Below are 16,110 nucleotides of genomic sequence, written 5' to 3'. Positions count from 1 at the left end.
CGTGGCAATAGTATCTCCTCCTAAAGCAGGGAAGGCAGTTTAAGGAGACCACCAGAGTCTGCAAATCCAAGGAGCTGTTTGGGGAAAGAGGACAGATGTCCAAAACTGATTAGGGAAATCTTCAACTGCTCTGGTCATTCTTCAGTCTCTGGTTCAGTCTTCAAGAATGACTGTTCCCCATTCCTGATGCCTCTGGTGAGTCAGAGGAAACTGATGTCAAGGAGCTTTCAGAGGCCATGCCATTAGGGTGAAATGGAGGTAGTCTCAGTGAATGGAAAACCTCTGCCCTACTACATAGTATAAAAAGCTCAGGGACGAGATTTTTTTTCCTAATACTTGTTAGATTAAAATAATTCCATACAAAAATTTGTTATTCTAGGGTTTAGGGTTGGAAGTCAAACAAAAAACATGAGCTTGGGAAGCTCTAATAAAAATATAATTGTTTTAATGATAAAAATTAATTTAAAAAAATAATAAGAAAACAGAGCAAAAAGCCGATTGTCTGAATTTACAGAAGTATAATTTAAAACTCTTAACTCTATCTTAAAATGAAGCCAGACTCCTTAAATTTACTTGATACTTTCTGGACTTTATTTACTTCAGTTAAAAGTTTCTAAGATCAAGGTTCTGTGCTATCTGTAAATCAAAAAGCTATCTGTGGCCTCCAGTTTGGAAAGTCATTTAACTGGTTCTGTGACTAAATCACTGTCATCCTTCCATCTTAATTTCATTTCTTTCATAATGGCATTAGGAACTGCAACAGAGGGAGGCAGATTTTAACTCTGCTGCATGAAATGTGTTGCTTGTACAGACATGCTTAGATTTTGCCATTTAAAATCATGCTTCACTACCACTCTGATTTTTTTTTTTCCTATCTTCTGGACTCTAATTACATGAGCTGGTAAATTTACATGTGTACATAACTCTAGATTTACATAGTAAGTGGCCAATGGTGAGCAGAAGTTGGCCAGACTCAGGGTGTAATCAGCTTAATAGTAAATTTAGAAAGTACTTTCAACATAGAAGATGTAGAGTCACTTAGGGTTGCACGCTCATGATTTAGGAGGAAAGTTTTCCAATGTATATGGTCAACAATGAGAAGTAATTGTTAAATATGAATTAGTAAGTCTGCCTTAGACTCAATTTTCAGAGCACATCCCGAAGAGAGCAGCACAAAGGGGGCTTGATAATGTGTACATCTCCACTTGATAATGGTGGAATGGCTTTTAATAATGCCCTTCCTCAGCAATGCTCTTCAATATGAAAATCTTGCGAAGGTACAAAAATTTGTGTATTCAAGTGCAGGAAATCAAGGGAAGAAGACAGTGTTGCACAATTCTAAACAAAAGGTAAGTTAACATATTCAACAGTGTAATTACAAGGGGAAGGCAACACTGCTCTTTAAACAGCAAAACCATATGAAGCTCTTCCAGCTCTATTTCTTGTAAGTAGCTCAATTCTGCCCCTTAATGTGTATGCTTGAGGGTTGTTTACCTTTTTGGTTAAAGGCAGAGTACAGGAGTGAGCTGGACTTTTTTAATCCTCAGTAGGAGGGATGGCAATGTCTTTTTTAATAGACTGCATGAATATGCTGAATATGTCACAGCATAACTATTGTTGAACACAGGCTGCAGGATGAGAATATGGGAGAGACTGGGAATAAAAGACTAGCAAAAACAAAGATAAAAGAGAAAATAAGGGCATAAGGGGAAAAAAAAAAGGTGGTTAAGGGAAAAACAATTGGAGAAGTTGGGAGAGCAGTGAGAAATAAAGTAGAATAGCATAAAGAATTTTTTTCCACAAAAATATCACAGAGCTACAGGATTCCTGAGACTGGAAAGGAGATCACCCGGTCCTGCTCGAGCAGGCCCATTTTCAGCAGGCTGTCCAGGAGTACCCAGCAGGCACTCCCCCTTCTCTCAGGGTTGGAATTTGGTGTCCCCAGCTCAGCAGTCCCTTCACAGTGTTCAAGAAGAGCTTTAGAGGCAGGTTTTGCTTGTCTGATCCAGCACTTCATGTGGTCACAGTTATTATACATAGCTGAAGGAAAGTGACAGAAGTGAGTGGGCTGGGTAAACCGAGGTGCATGTCCAGCAAGGTAAAAATGCAAGGGTTTGGTATGACATTACAGTATGAGACAAATAAATACACTTCTGGTACCATCATAGCAATTGTCCTTTAGCTCTACAGGTGTATTTCCCTCAGCTGAACATTATTTTGTCTTAGCATGAACTGTTCACCAAAGTAGCATGAGTAAAATGAGTCTTTTATTCTAGTATAAAAATATTTGAACAAATACTGATTAAAATTCTAATTCTTATACATTTAGAACATTCTTCAAAACAAGTAAAATTTATCTTGACTGGTTTTTTTGTATTAGAAATGGATTGACCTTTTCAAGATTATTCAATTAAAAAAATATAGCAGATTATTGAATTAATAACCCATACGCATACAACAAGGTGTTTGATTAACCACTTTTTTTAGTTAGGATTTTGTTACTTGAGGTGCAAAAAAGACCATATTAATGTCTGAAGCTTTTATTGGAAAAAAATCTTATTTTCTAACCACATAAGCACTATATGCCTGGGATACGCTCTTCACTGCAAACTCTTGATGAAGCTGCTGCAGCACTGTATCAAATCATGATAAAGCCAAAGTGTCCTCGAAGAACCTGAGCCAGATCCTAGATGCTTTAAAGGAAGCCATGTAAGTCAATGTGTTATTTTGAAAGGGCAGATGGTGGTAAAGGGCTAATGGAAGGGGGATAATCTGCAATAGTTTGGAGATGTGAAGGGAGGGCAGAGGGTCACCGTTGTTGGAGGAATTGTAGAGTGTATGTGTCATGTCGGGGGGGGGGGGTGGTTCTGGTGGTGTAGTGAGCAAAGGTGGTGGTGACTGGGGGAAGGTGGAAAAAGGCAATTGTCATGTCCATCTTCTAGGAGGGAGATCCAAGGAACTACAGGCCAGCCAGCCTGACCTCAGTCTGTGGGAAGATTAAGTAGTAAATCCTCCTGAACACCATCTCCAGGTGTTTGAAAGACAAGAAGGTGCCTGGGGACAGGTAGCAAGGGTTTACAGAGGGCAAATTCTGCCTGACCAATGTGACTGGTTTTTATAATGAGATAAGCGCATCTGTGGAGAAGTGGAGAGCAGCTGATGTTGTTTACCTTGACTTTAACAAAGCTTTAAACACAATCAACCACAGATCTCCTTTAACCACACTGGAGAGGTATGAACTAGGTTAAGGAGAAGATAAGGTGGAACATTGACTAGACCATTGGGCTCAAGGACTGTGATCAGCAGCAGCAGGTCCAGCTTGTGGCCAGCGCACTTCAAGGGTGGATGCTGCCACTGTTACTGTGTAACACGGTCAGTCAGTGACTTCAGCGATGAGATGAAACACAGATCACAGCTACATGGGAAATAGCAGTCAGTGCCCTGGATGACCTCAGCACACTGGAGAAATGGGCTGGCAGGAACCTCATGAGTGGTGGCACAGCATCCTGCATCTGGTACAGAATAACCATTGCTTTATGAGCTGGAGGCTAAAAGGATAGGAAAGGATTTTCAAAAAGAAATTTGGGAGCAACAAGTAAGTCAGCAGTGACCTTGCAACAAAGAAGCCAACAGCATCCTGGGCTAAAGTAACAAAAGAATAGCCAGCAGGTTGAGAAAAGTGGTTATGCCCATCCATGGAGTACTTGTGCGATCCCATCTGGAAAACTGAGTGCAGTTTTGAGCTACCCAGTGTGTGAAAGTCACAGATATAAGAAAGAAAATCCAGAGGAGGGCCACCACAATCGTGAGGGTGCTGGAGCACATAATGTATGAGACCGAGAAGGTCAGGCCATTAGTCTGAAGAAGAGAAGGCTGGTGTAAATTTTAATGTTCTCTTCAGCTTCCTAATGGACAGATGCAGAGAAATGGAGCCTTCTAGCAAGTCCACGGTAAAATTTTTGTTGTGAGAGGCAACAGGCATTAGCTGGAACAGACCAATTAGACATCATGGGAAAAGAAAAACTCACAAATGTGTTCAAACTGTGGAATAGGTTGTTCAAAGAGGCTGTGGAGACAGTAAAAATCATCTGATAATGACCTTGGAAAACCTGGCATAACTTTAAAATTGGCCCTAATTGGAGCTGAGACTTCAACCAGAAGACATCAACAGGTCACCTGAATCCTGAAGAAGGTTAAGATAGTGCAGTAGTTTTACATGGTTTTAAATTTCATTTTGGTGTTTTTGTGGGTTTGAGTTAGGTATATACTGTGTCAACAAAAATCTTACTGGTTTCATAAAGACAATATTTAAATCCAGTTGGGAAGGTTAATGAATAGGCGGGGATTCAATTCCCCATAAAGGCGGGCAAAGTGATTCTACAGAGTAAATGCAGCTGCTCATGAAAAAGGCTTTGTGGACCAACAGCTGCATTACATGTAGCCCTGATGTCAGCAGGTGCACATAAACCTTTTGCATATAAGCTGCAGGTAGAGCTTTATGAGACAGCAGCCATTCCTGAATGGCCTACCAAGTTCATAATCTACCAACAATTTGTTCATAACCTTTCACCTTTTGGAAAAATAACTTCATTTATTTGAAAACCAGTTAGAAACACACCTGCAAATGCTAGTTTTACTCACCCTGTGTACCAATTTTTTAAGAAATATGTTACATAGAAAAAGTAAGTAAGAAAAGAATATTGAAAATATATGACTGTACTGACAAGGAAAATATGGCTGCATTCAGATTTTGAATTTTTTCCTGTTAATTTAGGGAAGAAAAAAAAGTTATGAGAGGAAATTCAACCAAACTTCACTGAAAACTCAAAATAATAAAATACTTCTCTTGATGCTAAAGTTCTCATCAGGAAAGGTTTGTAGATCACAGTGAATAATCAAATGAATGCATAAAGTGATGTTATGAACGAAATAGCAAGCAGAAGAATGAAGGGGAGGAAGGTTAATACAGGAGGATGACAGAAGCTTGTATTACTCTTGTTTAGAATGGATGAAGCTTTTGCTGAAAAACTAAGCCCAGCTCTAGTCAGCACAATGCAGCAATGGTGACACTGGAGAAGGTTCAGAGATGAGCTGTAATGCTGAACAAAATCTGCACTGAAGTGTGTTTATCAAATCTATCTCCCATCTGGAAGATGGTCCCTTCCCTTTAAAGAATAGCAGTTAGGAATAACATAATTACTGGTCTTTGCATACAATGATACTTGTAGCCAGGGCTTTGGGTTTTGGCCTTAGATGACAAAATGTATTTGCTTATGAGTTAGAAGCTTGTAACAGATTTCAGTGGATCTGAGCATATGTGTGTAGTTAAATCTCCTCTCCCACACAGTTTGACTAGGAAACTTGGCCACATAGGAGCCAGGGCTTTTTGTCAATGTTGAGACCATAAACTCTGTGTTATATGGGCTGCCTCTTATACTCTTACTGCAGCAAGTTAAAAGATCTTCCCTGCTTTTCCCAGTGGATTAAGGTATTAGTTTAACAAAGATCTTTGGTTATGTTAAAGAAGGTGTGACATTAGAAAACAAAAAATCAAGCTTTCATAAATAAGAAATGCTGGAATTAAAATTATCTGTGCAATTCTAAATTGGACTGTCTATGGTCATAAAATTAAAGACATACTTCCCCCCCCAGTGAACACCCATTTCACTTTGCATGGGAGAACGATTGAATCACAACCATGAGGTAAATGAGATTATTGCCTATCTGTTAGTTTACTTGCCACAGAGATTTGCACAGATATGACAAATGAGGTCAGAGGAAAAGCTCTATCTCTCCAGGACTCTTTACCCCATTTTTTTTTTTGCTGGGTGGTTTCTTTTTCATTTTTTTCCCCTCCAAATATAAGCTACTCTTACTTGTTATGTTATTTCAAGGTAATATTCTGTTCTGTCTGTTCTACAGACAGTATTAACCCTCAATCATTTTTTTGCCTGCCTGTGTATGGGCAGGGTGGAAGAACTTCCTGAAGACTAAGTAATTTCTCTGCCAAATACAACTGATAGGGAGGGACATTCAGAAAGGTTGTCCTCTCCAGCTTCTGCAACCCAGTGCTGGAGCCTTGTCTTCAGTACAAAAGTACTCCAGCTAAAACAGTGGCATTTAATGTGTATTGGATCTCTGGTTACTTTCACATCAAAGCTCTAACTGAGCATAAAAAAAGACAATCCCTCTATCCCCATCTCTAATGGGACTAAATTCAAATAGATTTCTGATGGCCATCCCTCCCATTTCTGAGTTCTCTCACTAGCAGAATAAAATGTTGCAAGTCTTCAGCTACTTGATTGCAAAGACTGTTTTCTTTACCATGGGGGAGGAGAGTGGGAAAGAGATTTCCTTTAATTTGTTTGGAGAAACAATTGAACTATTTTTGCCCAATGCAAGAAAACAGCTTAAAAAAAATTAATTCAGACAAGTACGGGAAATTGTATGCAGCACAGTGGGGCAAAATGTAACCATCTGAAAAACAAGGATTATGATCAAAAAAATATTGGGCGAGCCTAATTGCAGGCAGAGTTAGCTATACCACCAGGAACGATATATAATCTGCAGATAGCTATCGAAAAACTTGAGGCTGCACATCCAGGTTAGAAAATGTCAAAAATAACGACTGTTGCAGTGTGGAAAGTATAACTCACCATTATCGATATGTGTGAAAATGTAAATCTTTTCTTGTAAGATAGGATTTCTGCGTCATGGATTGCTTCTTGAACTAAAGGGCAATGTTTAACAATCGCCCTCCAGTTCTTAACAAATTTTAACTCATGTATCCACTCCTCCAATCTAGAGAAAGCCTGGATCTCAATCCTCTTGCTCCCATGAGTGAGATACAGCTGACACGATTTTCAGCATGCGTGTCTTTTCTTTTTCTATTTTTTTTTTTTTTTCCGGAGGCAAAGAAAGGAAATAAGACTGTATCCCCCCGCCTCGCTTCCCTGTTTTCGTGAATATGGGCCACTGAAAGCCGTAAAAGGGCTGACTGCTCCAGTCCCGCCTGGGAGCGGGGTTCCTCCGAGGACGGATAGCAAAGGGCCACAGCCAAAGTCTCTCCCTCCGAGGGCGAAGGACTTTGTTTTACCCTTTCCCTTTCTCCCCGGTTCGGGTGCCGAGGAGGAGGCTCCCGGGAGCGCTGCGCAGGGCTGCGAGCGGGGCGGCTGCCATTGTCCCTGCGGGCGGGGCGCGGAGCAGCCCCGCGCTCCGCCGAGCGGCAGCGGCGAGGGGCGGTGGCGGCCCCCGGACCTCGCCGCGCTGCCGCCCGCCCGGCCCGGCCTCCCCCCGCCCGCGGCCCGGCCGCTGCCGCCGTGCCCGGGGGCAGGGGGGAGTGACTTGTGCCTCCCCCTGCCTCCTCCCCGTCCAGCCCTCCTCTGGGTAGAAGGGGAGGAGGAGGAGGAGGAGGAGGGCGAGCGGTGGGAGGGTCTCCATTGAAATAAACAAGCAGGCAGTTATTAAAAAGGAACATGGCGGCCGCAGCCCCAGCTTCAGCTTCATCTTACAAAGCGAAGGTCAGCGCTGGCGGCAGCGGCGGGAGACGGCACTGACCCCGGTAACGGCTCCCGCACGGCCCCGGCGCGGCGGGGGGTGTGCCCGAGCCCCCGCGCCCGCCCGGCCGCTCCGTGTAGCGCCGGGGGGACGCCCGGGGCCGCGCCGGTGCGCGGAGGGGCGGCGTTGGCGGGCGGCACCGCGGCCGCGGCCAGGCGGCTTCCCCCGCGCCGGCGGCGGGGGGAGCGAGGCGGGGGCTGCGGTCCCTCCGTGGGGAGCCGAGGGACCGCGGGGCCGCCCCTTGCCAGGGCATCGTGCTCGCACCCCCGCGCCCGGCGGTGGGGGGTGGGCGCGCGGGGTTACTTCTCCGGGACGTCCCCCTGTTTCGGCGAGGGAGGGGGGGATAGGGCACCCCACCCTGCCGGGCCGAGGGGGGGCCGGTTGCCTGCTCCCAGGCCAGGCGGAGGTCGGGTGCCGCCTCTCCGCGCCCCTGGCTGGGGGGAAAGTGCGAGGAACCGGGAAGGCGAGTGCTGATCTGGGGGTCAGGGACTGCCCTGGCCGGGCCGGGGAGGATGGGGCAGCAGGGTGTGATTTTGAAGGGATTGTTCAGGACGTTCCCCCTCACCCCCACCACGCAGCAATAGCGAAACTTGAGGGAGGGTCTCTCCCCGATGACAAAAGGGGTGATCTGGGGAGCAGAGCGGCGCACGCCGCCACCTCTTCCCCGGCTGACAACGGCTCGGTGCGCAGCGGCGCGGGCCGCTCCGCGCTCCGTCCGCGGGGCCGAGCCGGCCGCCCCCCTTTCTGCGCCGGGCAGGGACCGCGGCGCCCGGCGCCCTCTCCTCTTCCCCCTGCGCAGGGCGCCTCGCCGCCGCTCCGCGCCCTCAGGGGACGCGAGGGGAAGGAGGGGGCGAAGCGGGCAACTTCTCTAACTTTCTGCGCGGGGGCTGTGCCTGCCCGTGCGCGCCGCGCAGCGCCGGGCCGGGCCGAGCCGAGCCGCGGGGGCGGGCGGCGGGGCGTCGCAGCTGCGTGCGAGCACAGCCCGGGGCGCCCGGCCGCCGCCTCCCCGCGGCCCGGGGAGGGGTGGGGGCCCGGCCGCCGCAGTGCCGTGTGTCTGCGTGTGTGCGCGGGGCGGGGAGCGGCGGCAGGAGGAGGGGAGAGAGGAGAGCAGTCGGCCGGGCGCGGGGGCCGGGGTCCCTGGGCGGGTGCCGCTCCGCTCCCTCCCGCTTCCCCGCAGCGGGCGGCGGCCGCAGGCGGGGCGCTCCGCGGCGAGCGGAGCCCCACGCGTGAGGCGCGGGGGAGGGGTGCGGAGGTGCCCGCCGCCTCCGCGGAGGGCGGGTGCGCGGCCCCTCCCCGCCTCCGCGGGGGGCGGTGTGTGCGCCGCCGCGGGCACCGCGCGGCTCGGAGGCTGCGGGGTGAGGTGTAACCGGAGCCGTGTCCCTCGCCTCCCTCTCTTCCCCTCGCTCCTTTGCAGCCGCTTGGGCCTGAGCGTTTCCCCCAGCTCGGGGACCGCGCGCTGCTCTTGCCGGAGAGGGGCATTCAGGCCGTATAGTTTGCTGGAGACCTGCCTGAGAGCCTGGCAGAAAAAGGGGGGGGGGGAGGGAAATTAAAAAAAAAGGCAAGGAGGTTGCCGGTAGTCACCGGGAAGTCGTGATATCTCTGTATCATGATTTATAATTAGTTTGAGTAAACCTGTATACTTCAGTCTGAAGTGTGTGTATGTGGGACACTACATAAATACACTTGTAATTTAGTAGGGAGAGTCTCCTTGTGAAAGGAAAACAGCCTGCTTGTTCGATAATAATCAATTGTGTTTATATTTCTTTCTTTTTCTCAAGAGTAGTAAGAAGCAGGAGAATAGGCTTTAGAACTCAACCCATGATGTTTAAGTATAATTTGAGCTAAGCATATAGTGCCTGGCTATGGCAGTTACAGTAGAGCTCTATTGCCACTGTAAATATGTAAGCATTTAAGACTGCCAGTCTTTGTACTTAAAGCATTTTTTCCGTTGTTGTTCTGCCATTGTGGCTGAAGGCAGTCATTTGGATTTTATCCCTTTGGGTTTTTTATGTACTGAACTATAAAAACAGCTCTAGTCAGTTAATTTCCTGGCTTCTTATAACCCAGTGGCAGTGTTGGGCCACCTGGTGGGCTCATCTCATGGGGGAATCCTCTGGCAGTGCCCAGAGGGAGGGAGCTGCTGGTCCCCTGTGTTGGATGCTCTCTGAGAAATTACCATGTTGTACATAATTTTTAATGTCATACTGAAACTGTTACTCCCCAAAGCAGGGATCTTGTTTGCTTGCACACGGCTTAGTGTGAATGGAAACTGGTTGTTTTGTTGCACTTGGTGTAGGTACTGTGCCTCTGACGTTTTTCCAGAACATTTGGTTGTTTACATTAGCAGTGGTGTCACAAATAGGATATAGCAGGCTTGCACATATTTGCGCGTACAGACACGTATGCAAGCGCTTATGGACACTCATGCATTTGTATCCCTTATTTTGGCATTTGTGGTAACAGCTCTTTGGGGACCGGACATAGAAATTGGCTCTGTTGTGCCATGCAAGATAAGGAAAGTTGTAAATTGCCCCCAAATGGTTAATCCCTAAGTTTGAGAAGTGCTGTGAGAAGCTTAATGTTCATAGGAAGTCTTCGTTATCTACAGACTTGAAGAAAATACTTTGTCATGGACTCAACCTTCAAAAATATTGAGAACAACTTTAAGAAAAAAGGTTAATCTTTCTAACATCATGCAATATTTTGAAGAATCACATTATTTTTAATATGCTTTTATCTCAGTGGGTGTTATGCAATAAATGCATGTGAAACGTGCTGCAACCACCTCATCTTTTTAGCCACTGTACTCTTTTATTTCACATAAAACCTGAAGATTTCTCAACTTTGTATTTTCTCAGTCTTGTGGTCTTTACTAGGGGGAGAATCTGTGTATGATGTGGTTCTTCAGTGTCTCTACAATGTCTGAAGGCACTTCTTTACTAAGTGTGTAAATTCCTCATTGTGTGTCCTGGTGGTGTCAGTGCTAAATTTGAAACTCAAGACATTTGGGGAAGGAATACATTATTGCCATCAAGAATGGTACTTTTGGAATCAGTTTACATTCTTAAACTGGAATTGTGTTATTTGAGAGAGAAAATAAAGGTTATTTCTGGTGGAAACATTAGAAAATACAAGGGTTTTATTCACATATAGTGTAGTGTATTGCATTAAACTGAGACTCTGAAGTAAAAATTAATTACTTAAGAATAATGTTTATGTTTTTATAATAATTTAGGGTGTAGCTTGCTCATTAGAAGGCTGAAAGGCTCTGTTGAAAGAGCCACGTAAACCGTCTGTGTTGGCATTCTCAACTTTTCCCTCCGTCCTCCCAAAAACCAGTAAGAGCTAGCCCATCTGCAGGGATCCCAGATTTGCAGCAGGAAGAACAAAGTCAGTGAGCGAGCCAGCTGCTGCTACAATGCCCACTGTCTTCTGCTCCTTGCCTTTGTTGCTGATGTCACTGTCTCATTGGCAAAATCTGGGCTTCTGCGCTCAGCTGGAGTTTCTCTAGCACCTGACACCAGAATTGCAGAGGCTTAAGAGGTCTAAGCCTTGAGGATGCTGTCAGTTCATTTGGAAGAAAAAGACGAACCAGAGACTGCTACCAAATTTAAATAGAAACGTAACTGTCTTTGTCTGCCGAGCACTAATAGATTGTGCATTGGAGAAAGGGAACACTGAATTAAAACTGTTCTTGCCATGTTCAGTTCTTTGTACATTTGCTGTGGCTGGCCTCCCTAAATAATGCAGTTTGCATGCAAGTAGGTATATGTAACAAATTCCACGCATTTCTTCGGTATTCTTATAGGCATTAAAATGCTCAATATTCATTTATGTCCATGTTTGGCTTTAGAGGTCAGAGGTTAAATGTGTTGTTACAGTATATACTCTGCTGTGTGACACAGCATTTTAAACTAAGAACAGAGTAACATTGATAATTACTTTGTTGAAGGCATATAACAGCATCCATTCATCCACCCATTTGCTGCTGTTAGTTAACTTAGTTACAGACGGCTACTCTGGCAGGATCCCCTATTTTTATTTTTAAATGAGGTGAAGTTCACTGCACTACTTTATTTTTGTTAGTTGTTAAAACATTCTTATACTTCTGGCAGCAGATAATGACAAATTCTTCAGTGTAGTGCTGGGAGCAAGGGAGGCGGAGAGGGAGAAACAGGGAGGGAGAGGAGGGGAAAAAACCCTCCTGAGCATATGGAGACATCCAGAAAAAGATGTGCATCGTCAGCTGTGATTCCATTGTGTGCTTGCAGACAGGATCTGAGCTCTTCTTCTCTTGGGAATTTAAACCTTACAGAAGTATTCTTTGGCTTTTACCCGCCAGGATAATGGAGCTTAGATAACATACATTTCATGTATTTATTATAGATAATATTTTGATAATATTTTATGATTTCAGGGAATAAAATACAGCTGCCAGGACTCCTGCTCTGTGTTGGAATAGCATTTTAAACAGTAATATGTATTGGTGAAGTGGTAACTTTGAGTAGTAAGAATGATTTGTAATATTACATCAGTGGTTGTGTATTACGAAGGCATCTTACCAGTTCTACAGTTAGTAGTTTGTCAGCAGTATTTACATTATGCAAACACTCCCTATTTTAATGATTCAGTAGCTTAGCCTTTTCAAAACATACCAAGTAGAAATCTGACATGAAAAATGACAGGTTGTATGGTTTAATCAATTTAGGATACAGAATTAGAAAAAAAAACAAAGACAAAAAACGCAGGGAATTTTTAAACAGTTTTAAGACAAAGCCATTTTGTCAGTGTTATGAGTCTTCAGAAACAGCATTTATATGATGGAAAAATGAGTGGAAGAAATTAATTTTCTTCCATTCAGTCCTGCATTTACCTATTACCTAGAACAGCCTTTCCTCTCCTGAGCATCTGGAATACTTTTGCTGATTTTTTACAATTATTTTGAGTTGATGAATAGTTTGAAAAATAGATCTTGAATGTGGTAGATTTGCTGCACTGCATTTTGTAACTGTTTATGATTTTTCAATCTTTTTCTGTGGAAATTGCACGTTATTCAAATTAAGGACTAATGGAAATTTTCTTTAAGAGTTTTATGGATATATAATGGAAACAATTCCTATGGAAAATGTATCGTCATTGGAGTGCTTGACATCTTGAAGTTTGAAATTAGTTCATTAATTTAAATGTCTGAAGCTATACCGCAACATATTAACAATATGCACTTTTTTTTCCCTCTGCAGCTGCATCATTATGCTATTCCAAGTCTTGCATTTCCTTAAATGGCTTCCATAACAATCTCCCATTAATACAGTTACTGACAGATATTATTTTTCGTTTGCTCTCATTTTAGCCGTTACAACTGATAGTAAATCTCACTTTTTCTGTGAGTGTGTGTTCCCATTACTTAGATATTCAGAAACTTCTTTGGAATGTGCATTTGCTTTTTGCAGCTAAGATGCAATGCCCTCAGTAAATCCTATTTACATTTTTCTCTTTGTTTTTAAACTTAAAGAAGTTATTTGCTGTTTGAAAAGGAAAACTTGTATTTTGCTGGAATAGTCCACTACTAATGGATTAATGAAAGGGCAGAGAGTATAGGAGACAAATTAATTAAAATATCTACTGAATGTGTTGATTTATGCATAAATCTTAGACAGTATGGGTCACGTGAGCTTCTATGAGGGGACATAGTGAGAACATATATCTGCTGCAGTGTTGACTGAGAGTTGCTATTTTGATGCTTTTTTAGTGAGCTATGTAAGACATATTGTTGCTCCTGGGTGGGATTTATAGTGGGCATATCACAATTGGCTGCTTTATTGGCTGCCTCAGTGGAGAAGCCTGGGATTGAAGAATGGGCATGGAAAGTGAAAGAACATTTTGCTTGTTAGGTCAGAATTATTATGGAATTTTACTCTTACTCTGCCTATGCTGTAATTCATCTGTGTGTGAACAGATTTAGTTTTTCATTGCTGTCGGTATTGATCTCTAATGAGCCTGGCTCATGGATTTTGAAGAAAATCACTCCAATTAAAAGCAATGCAGTTTGTCACCTATTTGTACCCCATGGATTATGTAGGAGATACTAAACTGCATTTAAAAAGAAAACTTCTTGAGAATAGAGGAAAGTCTGCCTATTAATAAATTTGATAGTATATTCTGACACTTCTATTACACATATTTTTATGTGCTTAAAAATTCATCATATGCCTGTGTGATGGAATTAGAAATTAATAAACAAAAACCCCAAAAACCCAAAGCAACCCAAACCCCAAGAAAACCCAAGGTCATAGGTTTTATTACTTGTTCCTCTGAGAGTTCAGGTATCTATTGTCTGAGCTACAATGGAGATTGCTTTTCTTCATTCTGCTTACACCATGCTTTGAGTTCACAAAGTAGCTTTTCAGTCCTTACTCTTTACTCTTCCAAAATTATTGTCAGGACTTGCTGACCAACTACTTACATATTCTGAGAAATACATGTGATTACTGTTAACTAATTCCACTTGCTGTCCTCACTCAGATTTATACCTTGGTCTCCAGATACATGAGCAATGTCCTTGTCCTGTTTGATCCATTTTATGAAGTAGATTTTGTGGAGGAAGATCGAGTGTATACAAATAAATAAATTATTTATTTTAACAGTTTTCAATTATATTCTCTAGGAGAAAAGCTTTGTATTTTTCCAAAATTAAAATTTACAGCTAAAAATGCATTATTTTCTTTAAATGTGTCCGGAAGAGTTGTTGCCGTTATCTTGGGTGCAAAAAAAAAATCAACTTGTTGATACTTTACAGGCTATAAAATGTAGCTCTAACAGCATAAAGGTTTTTTATTTTAATTGCTTGCCAATTTTTGTTGGCATTTGCAGTGCAAACATACTTCTGCTTGTTTTGCTGGATTTTTTAAAGCGTTACTTTGAAACAAAGATACTGAATTTTTCATGAGGCCTCAAAATATTTTCTTGCTACAGTTCTGTGTGAAGCTAGTGATAACTGCACAATGGTGAGATCATTGGTGACTCCTTTTCTTCTTAGTTTAAGAATGATAACATGAAGATTGGATGTAGATGACAAAAGCCTCACTAAGCTCACCAAGTTCACGCTCACTAAGCTCGCATGCTGTGGATGATCTCTTCCAAGTATGTCTGAAAGTGACAGTTTTCACTCCCTTTTAGCTTAACTGTAGTTTGTAGTGTTGATGTTGTGTGTTTTGTTCACAACAAAGTTTTTATGGACCAAGGAGGTAAACACATCTTAGGTACCTGGAATAGAGACCAGAAAAGGAAGAAGTGACTGTGTACGAATGGAAAATAAAGATGTAAAGTGCTCTATAGTCAGAGGACAGACAGTGTATTATTCTGTTCCATGTCAATTGCTTTTAGTTGGGGTTTTTTTGACCTTTAAAACAGTTTTCTTTTACTCTTTGTGGCATGGAGGATTGGATGGTGGTGTTGGAAAATGGCAGGTGTGGCTGTGGTGTATTCCATTTTTATATCATAGCTAATGTTGATAATTTGTGTATTGTTCGAGGCAGAGACCTGCTCTTCATGTGGGCCTTTGCGCACCACTGTTAACAGAGTTAGGCCACTGTGAGACCTGGCTTCATGCAGGATTAGTTTCCCTTGAGTTCTGAGGGTCATCCCAGGAAGCTCCTGAGTCTTGTGGGATTGGGTGTAAATTTGCATAGGCATGGATAGTAGTTGCTTTTACTTCAGCCTCCAGAATGGGCTTGAGAAGGGAAGGCAGAGGACTAACAGATAATTTCGTTGTCCATAACTTCGTGTTAATCACCTTTTTTCTCCACTGACAGCCTAGTTTAGTTAGAGAAATATATCTGAAATATACTAGATAATACTTATCTATTCAGGTACATGAGCCTGTCACTAGCTGCTGTATAATTGAAGAGTTTTATTTTGGAAGAAAGATCTTGTTAGTCATGTTTTTGTGTTGAAGGTAGTGCTTCTACTGTGAAGCTATAATGCACTGTCTTTATTTTCAGACAGTGTTATTGTTAAACATTTTATGAATAGAACAAATGAAAATCAGCAAAGCTTGTCCTTTCTGGTGGGGCCCTGTGGACACTACTGTAATGGTCAGGAGCCACATTACTTGTAGAGACTTCTTGAGCTGCCGTATTGGAGGCCACAGAGACCAGGAGGTGGGATGCAAAAGTAGGGAAAAACAGCAGGAAAATAAAAGTAAGCAGCCACATTAGTTGTCAAGAAACAAAATGGTAGTAGAGTACTCATTCACCGGTGCACAGCAGGTAAAAGACAGGAGCTGAGTGGGAAATGCTTCTGTTTGCACAGGCAGTGTCATGTTTACTGCTCCTCAGTGGAAAAGGTCTCCCCACTGTGGGCTGGGGCTGCAGCCCACATCTGCTGGTGAGACAGTGACTTCTCTTTGGTGTCTCCCTGAACTGCCAAAAGATCTAGTAGCTTACTTAAAATTTTATTCCAAGACAAGATAATTTTTTCTGTCAATGAGGATCCACTCAAAGCCCTGAGTCTGTGATCCACAGATCTTGTGTGCTGTTTGGACATTCCTGAGGA

At 43.5% G+C, this 16,110-nt stretch overlaps 1 protein-coding gene across 5 annotated transcripts in view; it reads left to right on the top strand.

Annotated features, from left to right (window-relative positions):
* Positions 1-7,372: 7,372 nt before the first annotated feature.
* NCOA2 (nuclear receptor coactivator 2) overlaps positions 7,373-16,110 on the top strand; it is a 189,729-nt gene continuing 180,991 nt past the window's right edge. For 2 of the 5 annotated variants that reach the window (XM_032127351.1, XM_032127331.1), the window contains exon 1: positions 7,374-7,520. The gene's annotated coding sequence lies outside the window, so the exon portion shown is untranslated. Of the gene's footprint in view, positions 7,562-16,110 lie in introns of all 5 variants that reach the window. The other 3 variants (XM_032127345.1, XM_032127325.1, XM_032127338.1) reach the window with 2 other exon arrangements.

Source organism: Corvus moneduloides, chromosome 1, assembly GCF_009650955.1.
Source record: "Corvus moneduloides isolate bCorMon1 chromosome 1, bCorMon1.pri, whole genome shotgun sequence".
In the NCBI taxonomy this organism is placed as follows: Eukaryota; Metazoa; Chordata; class Aves; order Passeriformes; family Corvidae; genus Corvus; species Corvus moneduloides.
Note: the sequence above shows the minus strand (reverse complement) of the source record. Positions and strands in the feature narration are given on the sequence as shown.